The following is a 9,404-nucleotide window of genomic DNA, read 5'->3' on the forward strand; positions in this document are numbered from 1 at the left end:
CATCTGATGACTGTGTGTAGAATCGACGCTCTCTCTCTTCCTCATGTTTTAGTTGATGTTCAATAATGACGGCCTTTCACGTCGCTGGGGAATCTCTGGATCTGACTGGTCTGAGCTCATGCAGAGTCGAATCAAAAAGATTGGGCAATAACGACATAAACACAGATTTATACGCCGTTTTTGTGGGCGCCTAAACCTACACACACACACACACACACACACACACACGGAAGCATATGGGTAGCAATATATTCAATCTGAAGGTAATAATAGCAATGCAGTCCTGACGTCCACTGAAGTCAGAAACACCACTGGTAAACTTTCTAAGGGCATATTAGCATAACATTTACCTTTGGCGATATGGCTCTTCTAAATTCCCAATGTTTGGAGCAAAATGATCATTTAAATTCAATAATGTCATTTACATTTGCTATATACGATGTTTTAATGGCTCCACTCTAAAAAATTCTGGGTTGTTTTCACCCAATGTTGGGTCAAATATGGACTAACCCAGCAATTGGGTTGTTTTAACCCTTTGGTTGGGTTAAATATTTGCTTAAGACAACCCGATTGCTGGGTTAGTCCATATTTGACCCAACATTGGGTTGTTTTTTACCCAGAATTTTTTAGAGTGTACTTGCGGAACATTTAATGAACATGCAATGGCAAGCGTCTTAACTGTGTGTCAATGCAATTAAGAGAAATTAACACGTTAATCATTTCTGTTATACATTTGAATTTTGCAACTTAATAAAACGTTAAATTATATGTTAAAGGTGCACTATGTAAGATATTTTGCCGTTTTTGAGAATCACTGTTGAAACTGAAATGGCTGTAATTCAGGAATGCTTGGGAATATCTGGCCTCGTTTTAAAGACGCACTCGGCAGATTATTGCTGAGGTGAAAAATTAATGAAAGTATGAAAAGTTATGGAAGTTTAAATGTACTGTTAATTAAACCTATTGCACTAAATGTATTTGATTATTTGATATAAAACAAACTTTACAAAATCATTTTTACTCTTAAAATTAATAATGAAAAGTTGTATTCCAAATTTGAAGTTGATATCACAAAAATGTTGTTTCGGCGCTGTACCAAAAGCATCCACCGGGTGTCAAACGCGTTACATTGATTTTATTTAATGCATTCTCCTCTAACAAATGACGAAAATCCTGTCCAAATATCACTAAATGTGGAGCCCTGAGGCCTTTCTGACGTGTGTGTGTGTGTGTGTGTGTGTGTGTGTGTGTGTGTGTGTGTGTGTGTGTGTGTGTCAAAATTAGACAAGGTTTTGATTATGAAGTATTTCAAATAAATGTTGTTATATAAATCCTGGCCCCGCCCACTAGGGGAGGAGCCAGCTAGAAGAATTTAAAGTACCGTCTCCACGGTAACGCAACATCCACATTTTTAAACATCACTTTAACACACTCAGATGTGTGTGATATGATAAAACAGTGCTGCGTTACACACACACACACACACACACACACACACACACAATCTCCGCCCACTCAAGAGTCAAGACACGCCTCTGTGTCGAGTAAGAGATGAAAAATTACATACTGTGCCTTTAAAATAAAAATAAGATTAAATGCATTTATAGCGTCTCCCACATTAAAGATATGCATCTGTGTCTGATCAATTGTATTTTTTCATGATCTTTGATTTGCATACCCTCATATTAAAATCTCAGGCACAGTGATATAACAGATGCTATTAATGATAGTAGCACTTTTCTGTTGTATGTTAACTTTGGCCTTTATTATTATTATTATTATTATTATTATTATTATATAGAATCATATTGTTTGTGTAGTTCCTGGCCTCTATAGAAATGCAGAAATGACTGTTCTCAAACAGGTTTCCTGAACACTGTCATTGGGCAGTCATACAGATAGCCCCGCCCTAAACTCACGCCATTGGTTGAGACCTAGCGACTTAAACTGCAGTTCATGGAGTGGCCACTAGAGGTCTAACGCTAATGTTGCCCTTCATGAGGACTGTGAGGGGTGAAGCTCTTTATAACTCATCATACGTTTATATTAAGCCTTAAAGTTTTGCATAATTAAGGGTGTGGCCACTTTGAGTGACAGGTGGATGACTACTATGGTCAAGTTAGGTGGGTGTGGTTTAAGCAACCAGGCACCTTAGCTCCGCCCACTTTAGGCTTCACCAATGTAAGTAAAATTACACTCTGTGCCTTTAAAAGCAGAGCAGTTGCCATTTGAGATTGAGAGTTTTGCTACTCACATGCTTCCTGTGAGCGCAAAGTCCAGGGCGATGACATCGCGAGCGGTCACAGTGACCCAATCATGCTGGACTGTGTGTGTGTGTGTGTGTTATCTTGAGCTACTCACATCAGTCTGATTCTGTTTGACCTCTGACCTCAGATCCATTCCTTCCTTCAGGCTTCAGCTCAGATCATGTGGTTCATGTAAATATGTTTTCCACTGATGGACAACAGCCGTCCTAATCTCACGGGTTTATCTGTGCCAATAGCCAACTATACATTATAAGGGTCAAAATTAGCAATTTTACATTTCCAACCATAAATATATTATTAGTGGTGCTTAGCAACTGCCTAGCAACCACCTAGCAACCACCCAGAATACTCTAGCAACACCCTAGCAACCACCCTTAATACCTTAGCAACCGACTAGCAGCACCCTAGCAACCACCCTCAATACCTTAGCAACCGACTAGCAGCACCCTAGCAACCACCCTCAATACCTTAGCAACCGACTAGCAACACCCTAGCAACCACCCACAATACCCTAGCAACCGCCTAGTAACACCCCAGCAACCACCCAGAATACCTTAGTAACCAACAACGCCCTAACAACCCCCCTCAATACCTTAGCAACCACCTAGCAACACCATAGCAACCACCCACAATACCCTAGCAACCGCCTAGTAATGCCCAAGCAACCACCCAGAATACCCAAACAACCATCTAGCAATGCCCTAGCAACCACCCACAATGCCCTAGCAACTGCCTAGCTAACGCCCAAGAAACCCCCCAGATACCCTAGCAACCATCCAGAATACCTTAGCAACCACCTAGCAACGCCCTAACAACCACCCTCAATACCTTAGCAACACCATACCAACCACCCAAAATATCCTAGCAACCGCCTAGTAATGCCCTAGCAACCACCCAGAATACCCAAGCAACCATCTAGCAATGCCCTAGCAACCACCCAGAACACCCTTAGCAACTACCCACAATACCCTAGCAACCACCCAGAATACCCTAGCAATACCTTAGCAACCACTTAGCAACACCATAGCAACCACCCACAATACCCTAGCAACCACCTAGTGACACCCTAGCAATCATCTAACAATGCCCTAGCAACCCCCCAGAACACCCTTAGCAACCACCCAAAATGCCCTAGCAACTGCCTAGCTAACGCCATAGCAACCCCCCAGAATACCCTAGCAACCATCCAGAATATCTTAGCAACCACCTAGCAATGCCCTAGCAGCCACCCAGAACACCCTGCAACCACCTAGCAACCACCCAGAACACCCTAGCAACCACATAGCAATGCCCTAGCAACCACCCAGAACACCCTAGCAACCAGAACACCCTAGCAACCACATAGCAATGCCCTAGCAACCACCCAGAACACCCTAGCAACCACCCAGGTCACCCTAGCAACGGTGTCCTGAGTTTTGCCATTGTAAGCACCACTCATATTTTCTTCAGGGAATGCAGACTCTAGTCAACAGCACTGAGGACTTCACTCGGACAGCTTAAAGGAGATTATCTCAGTATTTAAACCGTGTTGCTCCTCATCTTCCAGATAAATGTGGTCCAGTAAACACTCAGCTGGGGTGATGAGAGGTGACCGGTATGAGGAGGAGGAGAGCAGCTGACGGACCGAAGTCTGCTCTGGTCACCGCACTCGCGTTATTCACTCTCTGTCTTCTGTTCGCTGTGTGTGACTGTAGTGCTTCACAATTACTGAAACTATAATAATAAAGGCTTTGTGCAGCGCTTTGTCTGAGATTAGTTTTTCCACAGAATTTATTTTATTTTATTGCATAACAAGAACAACACACACACACAGAGGACCAGCGAGTATTATCATCTCTTACATTCATAATGGCATCAAAGGACGCAACAGAAAGGACAAAAATAAAATAGTAACGAAACAAACAGAAGAAAAAAAAAGTTTTCAGGGGAAAATTAACAAAATTTCAAAAAGAAAAGGATTCAAAAATTCTATACCTTATCGCTTTTGTATTTCTTGCCTCTTTTAGGGCCTCAATATAATGTTCCAGTTCAGTTTTAATGTTAGGGTTATTATTTGTCCATTTCTGTTTGTGTATTTGGTATTTTCCATCAATAATTATTACGTTAACCACCAAATTCTGCTCCAAATTCTTGTTTTTGTATAACAGAAATATATCTTCACCAGACAGTCGTATCTGACACTTTGTGAATTTAAATATCAAATACTCATCATCAGTCCCAAACTACGCGTTTGATGGATTCTTCTTCTGTTACAAAAGGCACGTGTGTCCTCCATGTCTCTAAATCTTGAGAGAACTTGTTCCACTGGATAAATCAAATGAATAACTCTATATGTCACTGGATAAATCAAATGAATAACTCTATATATCACTGGATAAATCAAATGAATAACTCTATATCACTGGATAAATCAAATGAATAACTCTATATGTCACTGGATAAATCAAATGAATAACTCTATATGTCACTGGATAAATCAAATGAATAACTCTATATGTCACTGGATAAATCAAATGAATAACTCTATATGTCACTGGATAAATCAAATGAATAACTCTATATGTCACTGGATAAATCAAATGAATAACTCTATATGTCACTGGATAAATCAAATGAATAACTCTATATGTCACTGGATAAATCAAATGAATAACTCTATATGTCACTGGATAAATCAAATGAATAACTCTATATGTCACTGGATAAATCAAATGAATAACTCTATATGTCACTGGATAAATCAAATGAATAACTCTATATGTCACTGGATAAATCAAATGAATAACTCTATATGTCACTGGATAAATCAAATGAATAACTCTATATGTCACTGGATAAATCAAATGAATAACTCTATATATCACTGGATAAATCAAATGAATAACTCTATATGTCACTGGATAAATCAAATGAATAACTCTATATCACTGGATAAATCAAATGAATAACTCTATATGTCACTGGATAAATCAAATGAATAACTCTATATCACTGGATAAATCAAATGAATAACTCTATATGTCACTGGATAAATCAAATGAATAACTCTATATGTCACTGGATAAATCAAATGAATAACTCTATATCACTGGATAAATCAAATGAATAACTCTATATGTCACTGGATAAATCAAATGAATAACTCTATATCACTGGATAAATCAAATGAATAACTCTATATGTCACTGGATAAATCAAATGAATAACTCTATATGTCACTGGATAAATCAAATGAATAACTCTATATGTCACTGGATAAATCAAATGAATAACTCTATATGTCACTGGATAAATCAAATGAATAACTCTATATGTCACTGGATAAATCAAATGAATAACTCTATATCACTGGATAAATCAAATGAATAACTCTATATGTCACTGGATAAATCAAATGAATAACTCTATATCACTGGATAAATCAAATGAATAACTCTATATGTCACTGGATAAATCAAATGAATAACTCTATATGTCACTGGATAAATCAAATGAATAACTCTATGTCACTGGATAAATCAAATGAATAACTCTATATGTCACTGGATAAATCAAATGAATAACTCTATGTCACTGGATAAATCAAATGAATAACTCTATATGTCACTGGATAAATCAAATGAATAACTCTATATGTCACTGGATAAATCAAATGAATAACTCTATGTCACTGGATAAATCAAATGAATAACTCTATGTCACTGGATAAATCAAATGAATAACTCTATGTCACTGGATAAATCAAATGAATAACTCTATATGTCACTGGATAAATCAAATGAATAACTCTATATGTCACTGGATAAATCAAATGAATAACTCTATGTCACTGGATAAATCAAATGAATAACTCTATATGTCACTGGATAAATCAAATGAATAACTCTATGTCACTGGATAAATCAAATGAATAACTCTATCACTGGATAAATCAAATGAATAACTCTATATCACTGGATAAATCAAATGAATAACTCTATATGTCACTGGATAAATCAAATGAATAACTCTATATGTCACTGGATAAATCAAATGAATAACTCTATATGTCACTGGATAAATCAAATGAATAACTCTATATGTCACTGGATAAATCAAATGAATAACTCTATATGTCACTGGATAAATCAAATGAATAACTCTATATGTCACTGGATAAATCAAATGAATAACTCTATATGTCACTGGATAAATCAAATGAATAACTCTATATGTCACTGGATAAATCAAATGAATAACTCTATATGTCACTGGATAAATCAAATGAATAACTCTATATATCACTGGATAAATCAAATGAATAACTCTATATGTCACTGGATAAATCAAATGAATAACTCTATATGTCACTGGATAAATCAAATGAATAACTCTATATGTCACTGGATAAATCAAATGAATAACTCTATATCACTGGATAAATCAAATGAATAACTCTATATGTCACTGGATAAATCAAATGAATAACTCTATATGTCACTGGATAAATCAAATGAATAACTCTATATGTCACTGGATAAATCAAATGAATAACTCTATATGTCACTGGATAAATCAAATGAATAACTCTATATGTCACTGGATAAATCAAATGAATAACTCTATATGTCACTGGATAAATCAAATGAATAACTCTATATGTCACTGGATAAATCAAATGAATAACTCTATATATCACTGGATAAATCAAATGAATAACTCTATATGTCACTGGATAAATCAAATGAATAACTCTATATGTCACTGGATAAATCAAATGAATAACTCTATATGTCACTGGATAAATCAAATGAATAACTCTATATGTCACTGGATAAATCAAATGAATAACTCTATATGTCACTGGATAAATCAAATGAATAACTCTATATGTCACTGGATAAATCAAATGAATAACTCTATATGTCACTGGATAAATCAAATGAATAACTCTATATCACTGGATAAATCAAATGAATAACTCTATATGTCACTGGATAAATCAAATGAATAACTCTATATGTCACTGGATAAATCAAATGAATAACTCTATATCACTGGATAAATCAAATGAATAACTCTATATGTCACTGGATAAATCAAATGAATAACTCTATATCACTGGATAAATCAAATGAATAACTCTATATGTCACTGGATAAATCAAATGAATAACTCTATATGTCACTGGATAAATCAAATGAATAACTCTATATATCACTGGATAAATCAAATGAATAACTCTATATATCACTGGATAAATCAAATGAATAACTCTATATGTCACTGGATAAATCAAATGAATAACTCTATATGTCACTGGATAAATCAAATGAATAACTCTATATCACTGGATAAATCAAATGAATAACTCTATATGTCACTGGATAAATCAAATGAATAACTCTATATGTCACTGGATAAATCAAATGAATAACTCTATATATCACTGGATAAATCAAATGAATAACTCTATATGTCACTGGATAAATCAAATGAATAACTCTATATGTCACTGGATAAATCAAATGAATAACTCTATATCACTGGATAAATCAAATGAATAACTCTATATGTCACTGGATAAATCAAATGAATAACTCTATATGTCACTGGATAAATCAAATGAATAACTCTATATCACTGGATAAATCAAATGAATAACTCTATATGTCACTGGATAAATCAAATGAATAACTCTATATTCACTGGATAAATCAAATGAATAACTCTATATGTCACTGGATAAATCAAATGAATAACTCTATATGTCACTGGATAAATCAAATGAATAACTCTATATGTCACTGGATAAATCAAATGAATAACTCTATATATCACTGGATAAATCAAATGAATAACTCTATATGTCACTGGATAAATCAAATGAATAACTCTATATGTCACTGGATAAATCAAATGAATAACTCTATATCACTGGATAAATCAAATGAATAACTCTATATGTCACTGGATAAATCAAATGAATAACTCTATATGTCACTGGATAAATCAAATGAATAACTCTATATATCACTGGATAAATCAAATGAATAACTCTATATGTCACTGGATAAATCAAATGAATAACTCTATATGTCACTGGATAAATCAAATGAATAACTCTATATGTCACTGGATAAATCAAATGAATAACTCTATATGTCACTGGATAAATCAAATGAATAACTCTATATGTCACTGGATAAATCAAATGAATAACTCTATATGTCACTGGATAAATCAAATGAATAACTCTATATGTCACTGGATAAATCAAATGAATAACTCTATATGTCACTGGATAAATCAAATGAATAACTCTATATGTCACTGGATAAATCAAATGAATAACTCTATATGTCACTGGATAAATCAAATGAATAACTCTATATGTCACTGGATAAATCAAATGAATAACTCTATATGTCACTGGATAAATCAAATGAATAACTCTATATGTCACTGGATAAATCAAATGAATAACTCTATATGTCACTGGATAAATCAAATGAATAACTCTATATGTCACTGGATAAATCAAATGAATAACTCTATATGTCACTGGATAAATCAAATGAATAACTCTATATGTCACTGGATAAATCAAATGAATAACTCTATATGTCACTGGATAAATCAAATGAATAACTCTATATGTCACTGGATAAATCAAATGAATAACTCTATATATCACTGGATAAATCAAATGAATAACTCTATATGTCACTGGATAAATCAAATGAATAACTCTATATATCACTGGATAAATCAAATGAATAACTCTATATGTCACTGGATAAATCAAATGAATAACTCTATATGTCACTGGATAAATCAAATGAATAACTCTATATGTCACTGGATAAATCAAATGAATAACTCTATATGTCACTGGATAAATCAAATGAATAACTCTATATGTCACTGGATAAATCAAATGAATAACTCTATATGTCACTGGATAAATCAAATGAATAACTCTATATGTCACTGGATAAATCAAATGAATAACTCTATATGTCACTGGATAAATCAAATGAATAACTCTATATGTCACTGGATAAATCAAATGAATAACTCTATATCACTGGATAAATCAAATGAATAACTCTATATGTCACTGGATAAATCAAATGAATAACTCTATATGTCACT

The 9,404-nt window shown here is 34.1% G+C and overlaps 2 protein-coding genes across 51 annotated transcripts in view; one reads left to right on the plus strand and one right to left on the minus strand.

Annotated features, from left to right (window-relative positions):
* Positions 1–225, plus strand: part of LOC137063519 (nebulette-like) — a 34,327-nt gene extending 34,102 nt beyond the window's left edge. For all 50 annotated transcript variants that reach the window (XM_067434686.1, XM_067434693.1, XM_067434687.1 and 47 more), the window contains one exon: positions 1–225. This exon is cut by the window's left edge and continues 761 nt beyond it. The gene's annotated coding sequence lies outside the window, so the exon portion shown is untranslated.
* Positions 1–9,404, minus strand: part of ptprma (protein tyrosine phosphatase receptor type Ma) — a 357,435-nt gene that overhangs the window by 22,761 nt on the left and 325,270 nt on the right. The gene's annotated exons all lie outside the window — the stretch shown is intronic.

This window comes from Pseudorasbora parva, chromosome 24 (genome assembly GCF_024679245.1).
Source record: "Pseudorasbora parva isolate DD20220531a chromosome 24, ASM2467924v1, whole genome shotgun sequence".
Lineage (NCBI taxonomy): Eukaryota > Metazoa > Chordata > Actinopteri > Cypriniformes > Gobionidae > Pseudorasbora > Pseudorasbora parva.